Source organism: Balaenoptera musculus, chromosome 14 (genome assembly GCF_009873245.2).
Source record: "Balaenoptera musculus isolate JJ_BM4_2016_0621 chromosome 14, mBalMus1.pri.v3, whole genome shotgun sequence".
NCBI lineage: Eukaryota > Metazoa > Chordata > Mammalia > Artiodactyla > Balaenopteridae > Balaenoptera > Balaenoptera musculus.
Window position 1 is genome coordinate 37,740,072 of NC_045798.1, and position 16,296 is coordinate 37,756,367.

General features: G+C 41.1%; 1 protein-coding gene across 2 annotated transcripts in view; it reads left to right on the forward strand.

Moving 5' to 3' along the window:
- YES1 (YES proto-oncogene 1, Src family tyrosine kinase) overlaps positions 1-16,296 on the forward strand; it is a 114,991-nt gene that overhangs the window by 4,847 nt on the left and 93,848 nt on the right. For both annotated transcript variants that reach the window (XM_036822976.1, XM_036822977.1), the window contains exon 2: positions 4,711-4,840. The gene's annotated coding sequence lies outside the window, so the exon portion shown is untranslated. The remainder of the gene's footprint in view (positions 1-4,710; positions 4,841-16,296) is intronic.

The following is a 16,296-nucleotide window of genomic DNA, read 5'->3' on the forward strand; positions in this document are numbered from 1 at the left end:
AGTAGGCAAGCTAATGAGGGCCTCGGAGGTCATCACATTTGTTCCAGATCTGAAGCTCTAAATGCATAGCAGTAAGAGGCGTGTGTATGTTCAAGCAGGACTAACCGGAAATATGGACTAGGAGAAATCACATGTTCTTGATGTTAACTAAGGCCATCCTGGCCACGCCAAACACCACCGCTGCCACTTACTTTTCCAGATGAGTGAACAAGGAAAGATCGAAAACTTTGGCCCTGGGATTTTGTTTGGCTTGGTTTGGTGTTCTAAAATTGTTCCTTTGTAAACACATCTTATTAAAGCCTCACAGGGAGTTTAGAGGTTGAGATTTTTGCCTTGCTTCCCCTCCTATCACATTACAAAAGAGGAAGTTAGTCATCAGGCAATGAATTCCCAGTCACCTTCAGAATCAGGAAAAAACCTCATCTGCCCAGGGAGCTTGAAGGGAGGTGATTCCACAGTTGCTGAATCACTATTACCACAGAGTCTCCCCTGCACTGGTGAGCAACCCTTGTAAAAATGGATAAGGGCAAGAACACAGTAAAAAGTCAGACAGAAGCAGATGGTTATGTGACTGCTGGAATGGAATTCGATGAGGATGAGAATCTAGTAAAAGAGCTGGGTCATCCACAAAGAGGAAGCTAAAGTGGACATCTAAGGAGGAATTACGTACCTTAAGGGTCCAAGTGGTTCGAGATAGCTATCAAAGAAAGGGTCAAAGAAATTCCAGAACTGGTACAGAATTCCCATGTCAGTGGCTATTCTAATCAAAATGGACAAGGAAACATTCCCAGGGAAATTTGATTGGAATCACAAGACCTGAGTGAACTAATGTTACTAGGTAGTTTTTTGGTGAAGAGTCCCGTCAAAAGCCATCCTATAATAGGGAGAAAATGCAAGTGTTCAAGGCATCTTCAACTGAGTCCTAAGATACAGAATATTGGGACTTCCTGGCAGTCCAGTGGTTAAGACTCTGTGCTCTCACTGCAGGGGGCACAGGTTCCATCCCTGGTCAGGGAACTAAAAACCCGCATGCCTCGCGGTGTAGCCAAAAATAAAAAAAGAAATAAAGAAAAAGAAATACAGACTATCCCTTCATGCAAGTTGAAATATAGCAGGAAACAGCATTCCTTGTGTTATGTGTGGGCTCTGGACTTATCATGAATTTGATTATCAAAAGATACCTGGAAGGTTGTCTTTTGTGAAGTAGGTTAGAACTACTGCAATTTTTCATCACAATCAGCAGGAGGGTGCTATGCAATGGGCCATGCAAAGAATTTTGATTTGGGGACTTCCCTGGCTATCCAGTGGTTAAGACTCCAAACTTCCACTGCAGGGGGCACGTGTTCGATCCCTGGTCGGGTAACTAATATCCCACATGCCTCGCGGCATGGCCAAAAAAAAAAAAAAAAAAGAATTTTGATTTTACTCTACGTATAATGAAACTCATTGGAAGACTTTTTATTTACTAAGGACTCCTTGGTTGTTTTCTAGTATAAATCTGTCCTGCAGCTACATTACTCCCTTCCATTCATTAAATATTTTATGAAATTCCAATACACACCAGTCACTGTTCTAGGCTCTGGATATAAACTATTGAACAAGATAGGCAAAATCACCTCCACTGCCAGCCTGGATGATATCTTTGGACAATTTTTTTTTAAGACAACCCTTCTGGTGGGTAAGTAAAGGCAGATTTTAGCCCATTCACTTACCTCAACTAGGCATCCTTATACAGTGCACAACCTGTGCAAATGTTCATGGTGACCCTGGACAAGTGACTCGACTTCAATGACCTTATTTCTTAGGGGGGCAGACAGACAATAACCAAGCAAACACAAAATAATTATAGAGGATGGTGTGATGGAGAAAAACTAAAGAGAGAAAGACTTCTACAGATCAGATGATCAGGAAAGTTCCTCTGAAGAGATGGCAATTAGGCTGAGGCATGAAGTATGAGAAGGAGCTAAATGTGGTAAGAACATTGCAGTAAACGAGAATAGCATGCGTGACGGCCTTCAGGTGTGTTAAAGTTGAAGCGGCGCTATAACATCAGTGGGTAAAAACTTAACCTCAAGACAGATGACCCTGGGTTTGATTATGTTACTCAGAGTTATTTAACCTCTCTGAGTCTTGGCTTCCTCACATAAAATGGAGATTAAAAACACCTACCTTATAAGGTTGTTTGAGGATTAAATGAGATAATGTGTGCATTTAGTAGGGGCTTGATAAATCACAAGCATCGTGCACACACACACACACACACACACACACACACACACCCGTAAGCCTAAAAAGGAAACTGAGAAGGAATTTCTAAAGAGGAAAAAGAAGAGTCTGGTGTCACTGAAACCAGGAGGAGAGAGTTAAAAGATGAAGGTGGTCAGCGGTGCGAAATGGATTTTTTTAAATAAGTGCTTTAACTTTTATTGTCCTTGTATCCTTATGAAAGATGACAGACATTTTGATATTAAGTGGGCACATCATGTGCAGAATTTACTGTAAACCAGAGAGTGGAAACCAGTGCTGAATTCTACATTTTGACATCTAGCCCAGTAACTAACATGTGACCCTCTGACCTTCATGAATGAAATGTCATTAGAAATATCAGATTACCCCTTTGAGACATGTAATTAGTAGAGAAAATGATCTCAGGATGTTCAGGAAAGGAAGTCACAGCGTGAGTATCTGGTTGTTCTGCTGTCGTTACACGTGAGTATGTAAGAGGGCTCAGAAAAGCAACCACTGAACCTGGCCGTGGTCATTTTAGCAGAATAGCTTCACTATCATGGCTGAGTTGGAAGCCTTATGACTATCATCTGAGGAATTATTCTCATACGTGGAAATGCAGAAAGATAACATACCTGCCCTGTTAAGAAGGTCGGCTCAGACCAGGAGCAGAGACCCAAGACAGTAACTGAAGTGGAGAATAGGATCAAGTTTGCATCTTTGTTTAAAGATGCGAATCACTTACACATGATTATATGCTGAGGAGAAGCTGAAAATACAGAAGAGGATGATAGTTGATGTATAGGGAGGAGGTAAGAGGTCATAGGACCCAGAGCACGAGTGGAGGGTGCACACCTTTTGTTGCGAAATGAGAAGGAAATACGAATGAGTATAAATATCCTAACATTTTACAGATGGGAGTAGAGAGTTTAAATTTCTCAGGGTGTACTACATTTGCCTGGGAAGTTAGATCTGAGACTGAGGGACAAGGAATTGAAGGGTAGGTTGACAGGATTGACCTACGGAACTACAAAAGTGGGTGATTGATTTGATATCGGCCTGTAACAATTCTTGGATACTATCCGGTTTGGGGGGGGGGGTGGGTTGAGGGGTTTTGTTTGTTTGTTTGTTTGTTTCTTTTGGCCATACCACACCACTTGCAGGATCTCAGTTCCCCGACCAGGGATTGAACCCAGGCCACAGCAGTGAAAGCTTAGAATCCTAACCACTTGGCCACCAGGGAACTCCCAGGATGCTATAGTTTTTAATCCACAAATTTCTTTATCAAGGGAATAAAATGACCGTAAATATTGGGCTGGCCAAAAAGTTCATTTGTTTCCTCACGATGTTACGGAAAAAGCCGAATGAACTTTTTGGCCAACCCAATATAAAGGAACAGGAGATATTCTGAGCAATTTTTTTTTAATATTTGTTTATTTATTTGGTTGCACTAGGTCTTAGTTGTGGCAGGTGGGCTCCTTAGTTGTGGAATGTGGGCTCATTAGTTGTGGCACACAAGCTCCTTAATTGCGTCATGCATGTGGGATCTAGTTCCCTGTCCAGGGATCGAACCCAGGCCCCCTGCATTGCGAGCGCAGAGTCTTATCCACTGTGCCACCACGGAAGTCCCCTGAGAAACTTCTGAAGCTAGCTCTTTGGACAGTAAAATTTCAGTCTGAAATTTTGCTGGGGAAAAAAAAAGTGGGATTAAACCTAGGGAGCGGATATATGCAGTCCCAAACCAGAGGCATGGCTCTTGTGCTTCCAGGGTTCAAAAACTTGCAAAATGACAGAGAACCTCCCTCTGGCTTCTGGTCTATTATCGTTTTATTATATTTGTTTCCTGACAGCCTTTGTTGCAGACACTCTCTCTGCCCATGGTAGGGAATTCATAAGCCAAGGCCATTCCCAGAAGCTTTTGTCTCAATAACCTTTCTGAATCATACAACTGGTTCTCCAGTATTACTAATCAGTCATTTAAAAATCCTTTAGAGACAGAAGAGGCTGCTGGGGCTCATGGCAGAGTGACCTTGACTTCTCTCAGCTCAACAAATGCCGGGGCAGAAACAGCACACACACAGAGCAGATTTACAACTCTACTGGGAAACTCGTGAGATAGGCCTAACTATGAAGATGGGGTCATTTTCAAGGTCACTGTTTCAACAACGAAAAAATGCACTGAAGTAAACAGATTCCAAGTTTTAGCTAGTGTTATTGGCCCTCTCGCTCCAATGGGCTGAGCACGCTATAAATTATTCACGTGTGTTAAGTTTATTCATCACGGCCATGATGAAATTCTGGCTACTGTGCCATGCCCAACTCATGCTCCATTTATGATAATAAGAGAGCACTCCCACCCTGGATAGGGCCCCTTGTCCCTGGAGAGATTTTTCTGTATATACATAAAAACCCATCTAGAAAGCTGGGTCCCGGGGTCTTCAGCCTCGCGGAGCCTGTTGACAGCACTATCCATTTCTACCACAGGGTGGCGCCCGCGAACCTCGAAAGGCGCTGCGCGGCTGTGCTGGGAATCCCACCCTCCGCTAGCCTGAACCAGGGGTGCCAGAGAGCAGCCCACGCGTTTCACCAAGGAGAAAACTGCCACCCAAAGAAGGTAAGGGACCCGGCCCAAACCACAGCGATACTTTGCCGAAGGCAGGATTAAAGTCCTTGTGTCAACACTGTCAATCCCAAATTCATTCCACCAAAGGGCAGTGGTTTTCAAACCAAAACAACCCCTCTCCTCTGGATGTTTCTTTTTCTAATCCCCTCCGAGGACACCCAGCCACCAACCCCTGCCTCCGTAGCACAGAACACACCTGAGTCCTCCAGGTGCTGTCCTAAGAGTATTACATGTACTAACTCATCATAACCTTCACAGCGGTCCTATAAGGGCAGAAAAGAGTATTTAAAATCCCCATTTTAAAATAAATAAATTAGTTTAATTAAATTAAATAAAATCCCCATTTTACAGATGAGAAGCCTGAGGCACAGAGATCTCAGAGTGGGGAAATGGCAGAGCTGCAGTTTGAGCCTCAAGCCTGTGTTATCCCCAGGGCTTAACACACCCAGCAGTGGCCTCCAGTGAATGCGCTTGCAGCTTCTCTTAGAAAACCCAAACTACCAGGCATCCAGTCCCTCCATTTCCATCCCTTCTACCTCATCATTATCTGCATCTCCCCCCAGCCTTGAATCCTTCCCTTTCTACCCGTAATTCTGATCCCGGTGTCTCTCAGTGTCCCAGAGGACAATTATTCTCCCCTCATCCCTCTACGGAAACTGCCCCACTGAAGCTCCTGATAAGCCTGGTTTGTCAGACCCAGTGGGTGCCCCGTTCCTCTCCCTTCTTTGTCACCGTTGTCCCCTCCCTGCAGCCTCACCTCCTTGAGCTTACAGGACACTGTCCTCCTCTGGTTTTCTTCCACAACAATGTTCTCACTTGGTTTTTTTGAAGCCTATCTCAGACCCTGTGACTCAGAATCTCTGGCTCTGGGGTAGTTTTGCAAAGCTCCTCGGGTGATTTGGCTGCACAGCCAGGGTAAGAACCACTGCTCCCTGCTCCCATGGTAAATATGCACGATTCCACTTATATGAAGTACCCAGATTGTCAGATTCATGGAGACAGAAAGTAGAACAGAGCCAGCAGGGGCCATGCAGGGTCCAGACCATCACCCGAGATGTCCCTTCCTGCCTTCCTGCCTGGCTAATTCCTGCTCATCAATCCGGCTCAGCTCCTGGCTGCTGCTGGGCTAAGTGGACCCTCTGCATTCTCTCTCTCCCTTAGAAATCTCATTTGTTCCACAGCTGCAGCTCTTCCCTACATATTCTTCATTCCTAAATCCCCCTCTAGCCCCAGCAGTGCTCTTGAGTCCTGATGCAAATTCACATCTCCCGCCTGCTCTCTTACACAAGACACCGACTTTCCTCCAGCACCTCAAAGCCAACACGTCCAAAACTTGAGTTATCATTTTCCCTCTTTCTACCCTGCTTTTCCTCCTGTGTTTTCTATTTCAGAAGCCAGCATCATCATGTCCTGTGTGTATCAGGTACTTAGAACAGTGCCTAGTAGCTATTATTATTCTATGAGGGTTAATAATATTATTAACAATAAAATTATAATACTAGAATTATGACAAAGACTTTTAGAAATATGGTGAAGCCAGAGATGAAGTATCTGTCTCTCTACAGCATCTCTATATTTAAGATAACTTTAAAAACTAGTCTCTTAAATATTGAAGTAGAAAAGGAAAAGCTTAATGATGGAACATGCTCATACTGGAAGCCAAATACTATGGTTGATTATCCCCAGCAGAAAACTTCCTTTGAAAAGTGGAGCCTTGCCAGAAGACCTAAAAAAAGATAGAAATAGCAAGATATTTCAGATATACAATCTAAGAGGACACAGATGACCAAGGGTTGAACAGTTTTATGTCTCTCTAATCAAGATGTGCTAGAGATTATAGAAGACTCTCAAAAGATGTATTAATGATTTACTGACTAAACAAAATTAATGTGATATTGTCAAAGATGAGCCATTATGAATGGATAAACAAAATGTGGTATAAACAAACAATGAGATACTATTCAGCCTTAAAAAGGAATGAAGTACTAATACATGTTACAACAAGGCTGAATCTTGAAAACATGCTAAGTGAAATAAGCCAGACACAGAATGACAAATATTGTATGATTCCACTTATATGAGGTAACCAAAGTAGTCAAATTCATAGAGACAGAAAGTAGAATGCTGGTTGCCAGGGGCTGGGGGGGAGGAGGGAATGGGGAGCTAGTTTTTAATGAGTACAGTGTGAGTTCAGAATGATGAAAAAGTTCCAGAGATAAATTGTGGTGATGATTGCACAACAAAGTGAATGTACTTAGTGCCTCTGAACTAGACACTTAAAAATGGTTAAAGTGGTAAATTTTGTGTTATATATATTTTACCACAATAAAAAAAATCAAAAGAAGAGCCATCAAGCTCAATACTTAATAAATAACTATAAAGTTTCCTTAAATAAATTTTTCCTAGTAATAGATAAAATTTGTAAAATTTCATAAATAAATGCAATATACGTCTCCACGATGGGATGTCAGTAAGGACAACAGTTCGGGGAACAGCTTTCCAATATATCCAAATTAAAGTTGGAAAGAAGTAATTAAAAAAAAATCATAACTTAAACATCCAAGGAAGAGATGCAGGAGGAGGAGGATAGTTCTCTCAAAGAATAGGGGAGTGGGCTTCCCTGGTGCGCAGTGGTTGAGAATCTGCCTGCCAATGCAGGGGACACGGGTTCGAGCCCTGGTCTGGGAAGATCCCACATGCCGCGTGGCAACTGGGCCCGTGAGCCACAACTGCTGAGCCTACGTGTCTGGAGGCTGTGCTCCACAACAAGACAGGCCGCGACAGAGAGAGGCCCGCGCACCGCGATAAAGAGTGGCCCCCACTCGCCGCAACTAGAGAAAGCCCTCGCACAGAAATGAAGACCCAACACAGCCAAAAATAAATAAATAAAATAAAATAAATTTATTAAAAAAAAAAAAGAATAGGGGAGTAAGGGACATTTTATTTTATACAAAAGTCAATCAGAACAGAAATTGTAATATAAAAGTCTGTTGCTACACTTCTACCATTATACAAAAGGGGATATTTAATTTTGAGTGTCAAAAATGAAGAATTATGAACATCAAAATTGCTCTTGTTATTCTCTTTTTGATAGAATAATTTCCTAATGGAAAACTTCAAATCAAAAATATTCCCCAGAATAACACAGCTAGAATTTCTAATATTCTAATATGTTCCTTCCCAGCTGCTCTTTTTTTTTTTTTTTGGCTGCGCCACGTGGCATGTGAGATCCTAGTTCCCCAAGCAAGGATCGAACCTGCGCCCCCTGCCGTGGAAGTGCAGTCTTAACCACTGGACCTCCAGGGAAGTCCCCCAGCTGCTCTTGTAGAGGCTTTATCAGAGGCCATTGGTGCTCCCAGAACTTCCATTTGCCTCTCCCACCCTCCGGGCCACCTTGCCATTGGGCTGGGGACTAGTTCTGGCCAGTGGAAAGTAGCAGGGTGACATGTGTCCCTTCCAAGATGGAGCAGGTGAAAGCCAGTGGGCCCCCTCCATCTGTTTCCCTGTCCTGTTGAGTCCAGCTGACACGGTGGCAGAGTTCACAAGATCAGGAAGCCTGGATTCTCAAGATGCTGCTTGTAGACAGGCCTGGCCAGCCTGCATTGGACCTTCTGTGAGGAAAAAAAAATTGTGTTTTTAGCCACTGAGATTCGGGGGTTTATTTGTTACCGTAACATAGCCACACTTCTACTGACTGATACAAATGATAAGGTGGAAATCCTTACTATTTTCCCTACTCATCAAGTCAGTTCTACCTGTGACCACTTTCTAAAACTCCAAAGTAGCCATCGTTAAATACTAAGAAACGCTAGAGGGCACAATTGCGTTGTGGAAAACTGGCCAATACTGTAAATGAAGCAAGGTATGGAATCTCGCAAAAATTAAACAATGCGACAGAAAAATGGGTCATGAAAATCATTAGCTTTGGAAACAACTGTTTTCTTTGCAAATTTCTTAGCTACATTTCGCCATTTGAGATCATTGAATTAAGAGAAAATTTACAACACTTTAATTTTAATACAAAACTAATAAATTCCCCAAACACGTAAAGCATATACTTTTCCAAATATGAATACTTACATTGGAAAACTAGTGGGAGTGTTCTCAATGTAAGAGACACAATTGTCTTCCGTCTATATTTTTTTCTTTCTTCGGATGTGCCTGTCTGCCAGCACTGTTAATGGCCATGGAATCCGTACATATCCTAACCCGGTTTCTTGAGAAGGCTCCAGTTTCTAAAGTTTCCTTGTTATAAGAGGTGACCAGATGTTGCAAACATCAAGCTGTGACAGGAAGCTCTCCTCCCACCACAATGTCATCCTGCGTGCTGAGCAGACTTCCTTTTCCCGTTTCCTTTTTCCCCGTCTCTCATTTTTTTTCTTCAACGTCTATTCAAAAGCTGCTGCCAAAACTGTCTTCCTCTATTGTTGTTCTGATGACATCATCCCCTTCCCTGACTTGCCCCTGTCTTTAGTTTCTGGGTCCAGTTTGCCTTCATTTCCTTGGGCTTCATTTCTGTGCTGCCTCTACTGCATTTTCCTGTGCTGTCTGCTGCTTCTCTCCACTTCTGACGGGACTGTCGTTCTTGACGTCCCAGCGTTGAGGTATCTATTCATCTTCTAACAAAAGAAGTATCCCCAGGTCTCTTCCAAAAGAACTTCATTTATATATTCATTGCTCAAGCACATATTAAGCACCTTCTGCGTGCAGGGCATGGTTCTGGGTACTGTAAGAGCGCATATAATGTGAAAGACATGGTCCTCGAACTCAAAACTACCAGGTAGCCATTTATGTTGGGGCTTTGGAAAACCAGCTTGGGGGATGAACTAGCAGGAGAAAATTATGCAATGATACCAAATAACTACACCATCAGAGTGACAGACTTGGGGTCATTCTAATTATTTTATCATCTTGTCAAAATTATAATTTCAACAACAAAAAAGTTGAGTCTTAAATTGGTGTTAAGGATATGACCCTTACACCAAATTACAAAAACTATTATTTCCACTGCATACCACGCTCCTATTAAAAAAAGAATTTTTTTAAATTTAATTTAATTTTTATTTATTTATTTTTTTGGCTGCATTGGGTCTTTGTTGCTGTACGCGGGCTTTCTCTAGTTGCAGCGAGCCAGGGCTACTCTTCGTTGCAGTGCGCAGGCTTCTCATTGCAGTGGATTCTCTTGTTGCGGAGCACGGGCTCTAGGCGCGTGGGCTTCAGTAGTTGTGGCTCACGGGCTCTAGAGCACAGGCTCAGTAATTGTGGCGCACGGGCTTTGTTGCTCCGCGGCATGTGGGATCTTCCTGGACCAGGGATCAAATCCATGTCCCCTGCAGTGGCAGGCGGATTCTTAACCACTGTGCCACCAGGGAAGTCCGATTTTTTTTTTTTTTTGAGTGAGTTTAAGACAACACAGTAAACAGTATCACATCAAAAGGGAAAATGTTATAGTAACATAGAAAAAGACAGTTGTGTCAAACCCAGGACTCTAACTTTAATATGAAAAAAACTATCATCTAAATTATATGATGTTATTTAGTGACCCAAACTACCTTAAATAATACTCAAGAGTATAAAATTCATTACTGTGATTATAGTTTTTTGGTATTAACGTGATATGTAGAAAACCTACTTTGCATTCATATTAAAATAAAATTTTGAGATTTTAGTATGGGATAAACAGTGCCTAATAATCACATGTATTGAAGAAAAATCACTTCTTAACTGAAGACCTTGCTGATATTTTTTACTTAGGAGAGTGGAATTTAGTCTAATGAGGTTTGGTGTATTAGAAAGCATACTAAGTTAAAAGCTTCTAGCTTAGTCATTAATTTGATGCTTGGTGTTAGGCATACTAATTTGAATCTCTCATTTCTAGTTTCCTCACCCTGAAATGAGGATAATAACATCTACTTACCCACTCTTCAAGGTTGTTTTAAGAATCAAATGTGATAGTGTATTTGAATAATTTGAAAAGTATAAAGTATTATTCAATGTAAGGTATTATTTTCATTATATTTATGCCACTGTGATTTTAAAATGTGATACAAATTATTTATTGATTCAGTCAATGAAAAGTTCATGTCATCTTTAGTTGTTTATGGAAACTGTTTATAGGCTCACGGGTTTATAAGGCAACATAATTGACAAATATTAAATAAATGAAAATACCTGCCTTCTGCTATTATAACCTCTCCAAATGTTTCATTTCAAATCAAATTAGCATTTGTGCATAAAAATTATTCTATATTTTATATATTTTTTATATATAAAAATTTTCTATATTTTTAGGGTGACAGAATTCAAACACCCTAAATTATATTTTTTGATACAATAATATTAAGTATTCTTAAAATTGTTATCATGTGCTTACTATGTATCAGGCATTGCACTAGGAATTAAAGATAGAAATATAAATGAATGGTACCTGCCAAGAATTATTATTTCACTCGAGTGTTTAAAATTAAAAACATAACTTGACATTTTAAAAGAATATTTATGTGATCAAATCAAACAAGTGGTAATGGTATGCCACATTCATTAAATTTGTATTAGTATTTTTTTTTTTTTTGACTGCACTGGGTCTTAGTTGCAGCACGTGGGATCTTCCCTGAAGCACGCGGGACCTTTAGTTGCGACATGTGGACTGTTAGTTGCGATATGCATGCAGGATCTAGTTCCCTGACCAGGGATCAAACCCAGGCCCTCTGCATTGGGAACTCGGAGTCTTACCCACTGGACCACCAGGGAAGTCCCTGCATTAGTATTTTTTATTAAACAATAGCCATCACTTATTGAGTGAATACTGTGAGCCATGCACTGTACTCAGTATTTTATGCTCTTATTTTATTTAATTCTCATAACAACAACTCTAAGATGGAGGAACAATTATTATTCCCAACTAATGGATAAAGAAACTGACACTAAGAGAAGTAACTTGTCAAGGTCACGCATCTGATAACTTGAATTTGAACCAGAAGTGCTCCTCACCATCATGCTGTACTATCTCAACAAAAGGAACTTGTATAAATACACATTGAGAACTAAATATGTAGCCCATGATGTTTTAGTGGAATAGATTTGGGATATTCAACTGACTACATGACTTGTGAGTGGTAAAGATCTGTGATGGTTAATTTTATGTGTCAACTTGCCTGAGCCATGTGATGCCAAGATACTTGGTCAAACATTATTCTGGATCACGTCTGTGAGGGTGTTTCTGGATGAGACTAACATTATATGGGGACTTCCCTGGTGGCGTAGTGGTTAAGAATCCTCCTGCCAATGCAGGGGACACGGGTTTGAGCCCTGGTCCAGGAAGATCCCACATGCCTCAGAGCAACTAAGCCCGTGCACCACAGCTACTGAGCCTGCGCTCTAGAGCCCACGACCCACAACTACTGAAGCCCGCGCGCCTAGAGCCCATGCTCTGCAACAAAGAGAAGCCACCTCAATGAGAAGCTCACGCACTGCAAGGAAGAGTAGCCCCCGCTCGCCTCAACTAGAGAAAGCCTGCGCACAGCAACGAAGACCCAACGCAGCCAAAAATAAATAAATAAATTAAAAAAAAAATTAAAAACATTACATGAATTGCCCTCCCTAATGTGGGTGGGCCTCATCCAATCAGGTGAAAACCTAAATAGAACAAAAAAAGCTGACCCTCCCCCAAGTAAGGGAGAATTCCTCCTGCTGGACTGACTTCAAACTGGGACACTGGCTTTTTCCTGTCTTCAAACTAGAGCTGAAACATCAATCAGCTCTTCCTGTTCTCAGGTCTTTGGACTCGAACTGGAACTACACCATTGGCTCTTCTGGGTCCCAGTTTGCTGAGTCATCCTGCAGACCTTGGGACTTGTCAGCCTCCGTAGTTGCATGAGCCAATTCCTTATCATCAATCTCTCTCTCTCTCTCTCTCTCTGTGTCTCTCTCTCTCAATACACACACACACATACAAATACACACATATCCCATTGGTTCTGTTTCTGTGCAGAACCTTAACTAATACAAGCTTCTTAAGGTCCATCCAAGAAAATTTCCAAAAAGACAAGGAGAATGGAAAAATAATGATTCTGTAACACTTTATAGTTCACGTCTGAATAGAGTAAAAGGAAACAGTTTGTGCCAGCCGTAACTCACTTTCTAGTTGTTTGACCTTGAGTAATTCACTGAATCTGAGACTCATTCATTCATTCATTCATCCATCCATTCAACAAATACTTGCAGAATGTCTTTTCTGAGTCAGGCACTCAAAGTACTGTGTTAGCACTGAAAACATCAGGGTAGATAAGATAAATGCCCCACCCACGAAAAGTTCCGTAGTGTGAGAGCTGGAGGCATTTGATAGGAAAATTCATGTTTGAAGTCAAAAGTTGTAAATGTTGGATCATCAGGGACCTTTATCTCCTATGCTATTCCTGCACAAACCCTCGACTTTTGGCCCTGGTGGCATTCTATCTGAACACACATTGGGGGCTCTGAAACTCTGCCTAAGCCATCATCTTCCCTTTGAGGAATGCCTTTATGGAATTGTCTTTCCCAATTATGTCCCACTACCTTTTCAGAGCTCTTTTTTTTTTTATAAATTCATTTATTTATTTATTTATTTATTTATTTATTTATTTTTGGCTGCTTTGGGTCTTCGTTGCTGCGCGTGGGCTTTTCTCTAGTTGCGGCGAGCAGGAGCTACTCTTCATTGCGGTGCGTGGGCTTCTCATTGTTGTGGCTTCTCTTGTTGCAGAGCACGGGCTCTAGGCACACGGGCTTCAGTAGTTGTGCCTCACGGGCTGTAGAGTGCAGGCTCGGTAGTTGTGGCGCACGGGCTCAGTTGCTCCGCGGCACGTGGGATCTTCCCGACCAGGGCTCGAACCCGTGTCCCCTGCATCGGCAAGTGGATTCTTAACCACTACTCCACCAGGGAAGCCCTTTCAGAGCTCTTTTTAACTGCCTCACCGTACTCAGATCTTCCTCTAACTGGAAATTCCCAAAGATTTTCTTCTTTATGCTCTTCGTTAGCATGTATCAAATATGAGCTATTATTCATCTTTGTATATAATATTCTAGTTGTTAAGCTTCTACAAGCAGCATATAATTTGATATTTCTTTGTTTCATTCAGTACACTAAGCATTTCTTGAGTAACAATGATTTGCTACTGTTGACTCAGTATAAGAAACTGGAAAATCATTTCAATATCCTGATTTTTCATAAGCTACACAATGAAGAAAACACTTAAAATGGAAATTTTATGTAAAATATTATTGGTTTCCAAGTGGGAAAAAAAGGCCAAATAAATTAAAAATATCATAATTTATTTACAGTCATTATGGCAATAGGGAAATTAATCAACATCTATTACTGAAATTAAATATCTCCTGTTCATGACAAATATCCAAAAGTAGTCCCTTATATAAGGATTCTAATCTTACTTATTCTAATCTTATTTAATCAATAATTAAATTTTAAGTTTTGAAAAAGGCCTAAGCCATATATAATTTGCAGTTAAAAGTTATTGATATGTGGCTAAGGACTTGAGTTCTCTAAGGAAAAGGGCAGGACTGGGAGCATCTTTTCCATTTGTGGAGGCAGGGAGAAAAGCGATTATGACTCAGACTCAGAGGAAAATAGTGATGCCACTTCTTATAACTGCACACACTTGGACACATTAGCTTTGCTAAGTCTTAGTTTCTTTAAAATTCATCAATTAAAATTTTATTCTTGGGAATTCCCTGGCAGTCCAGTGGTTAAGACTCGATGCTCTCACTGCCAAGGGCCCGGGTTTGACACCTGGTGGGGGGAATAAGATCCCACAGGCCACGTGGCGCGGCCAAAAAAAAGAATAAGAATTTTATTCTCTATCTTCTTACTTGGTATAAAATGAAAAGGATATTCATCACAAAAGAATAGTTCTAACTCTCTGGAGATTTTAGCTTCATTTATACCTAAATTTATAGGATTGTTGTGAGGGATTAAATGGGTTAAGATGTTGTAAAGTACAGGAAGGTTGCCTGGCACTTAGTAATTGTGAAATTAATGATATCTGCCTTAGAAAATAAATGGCCAGAAAGCTTGTATGTGGCTAGACCCATTACATTTTCCACACTGGTTCTGCGTTATTCCTACTTGGCTAAAATCTCTGTTAAATGTGTTCTTCCTATGCCTTGAAGTTTATAATCTGATTTTTCCAAAATAGTTTTTATAATTTTTTAAAATTTATTATTTATTTAGGCTGCGGCGGGTCTTAGTTGCGGCATGCTGACTCTTACTTGCAGCATGTGGGCTTCTTAGTTGTGGCATGCAAACTCTTAGTTGCAGCAGTCACGTGGGATCTAGTTCCCCGACCAGGGATTGAACCTGGGCCTCTTTGCATTGGGAGTGTGGTGTCTTACCCACTGGACCACAAGGGAAATCTAGGTTTTATAAGTTTGAAGTTCATGTTTTATTTTATGCTTTGTGCAAATGCTTTTTCTTTACGTCACTTACCTTCTTTGTGGGGATCATTATCTCAAGCCTTGCTCCAAGGATAGGATTATAGTTGTTGGTTGTTTTTTTTTTTAAACTCAACATGGGGTCTCCATTCTTCTTTAAGTTTCACGATGAATTTGCAAAATTCTATCTAAATAGCTACATTGTTCCTGGCCCATTAGGCATTAGCTGCAGGATTTAAGTTTAACAATTCATAGCAAAGCATTAAAAAGGAAATGTGAAAAAATGTGTATGTGACTGCAAATATAAAGGAAATAGTCAAGATTTGAGCTGAACCAAAGGTAAAAGAATAAAAGTCCCTGTGTTTAAACTAAATCTTCTAAATATTCTGTATTAGTAAAACATACATCCTATAGCAGATGGAAACTAAAAAATGGAAATGTCTGGGTAAACATGTTACATTTATTTCAAATAATCACAACAGAAACCATACTAAATACATGCATGCTGTGAACGGAGGTGCATTGAGGGAGGGGCAACACTTCAGAGCTGGATAGTGGGAAAAACTACCAGGCTTGGCCCAAAGAATCTGGGATTTAACTCAAGCCAGATGATTTAATACCAAATTATCTTAATTGAGTTTCAGGTTTTAAAAGGTAGAGTAGAGGACTTCCCTGGTGGCGCAGTGGTTAAGAATCCACCTGCCAATGAAGGGGACATGGGTTCAAGCCCTGATCCGGAAGATCCCACATGCCGTGGAACAGCTAAACCCGTGTGCCACAACTACTGACCCTGCTCTCTAGAACCCGTGAGCCACAACTCCTGAGCCCGTGAGCCACAACTACTGAGCCCGTGTGCCACAACTACTGAAGCCCACATGCCTAGAGCCCGTGCACTGCAACAAGAGAAGCCACTGCAAAGAGAAAGAAACCCACACACCGCAATGAAGAATAGCCCCCACTCAACACGACTAGAGAAAGCCCAACTCATTTATGATAAAAACTCTCCAGAAAGTAGGCATAGAGGG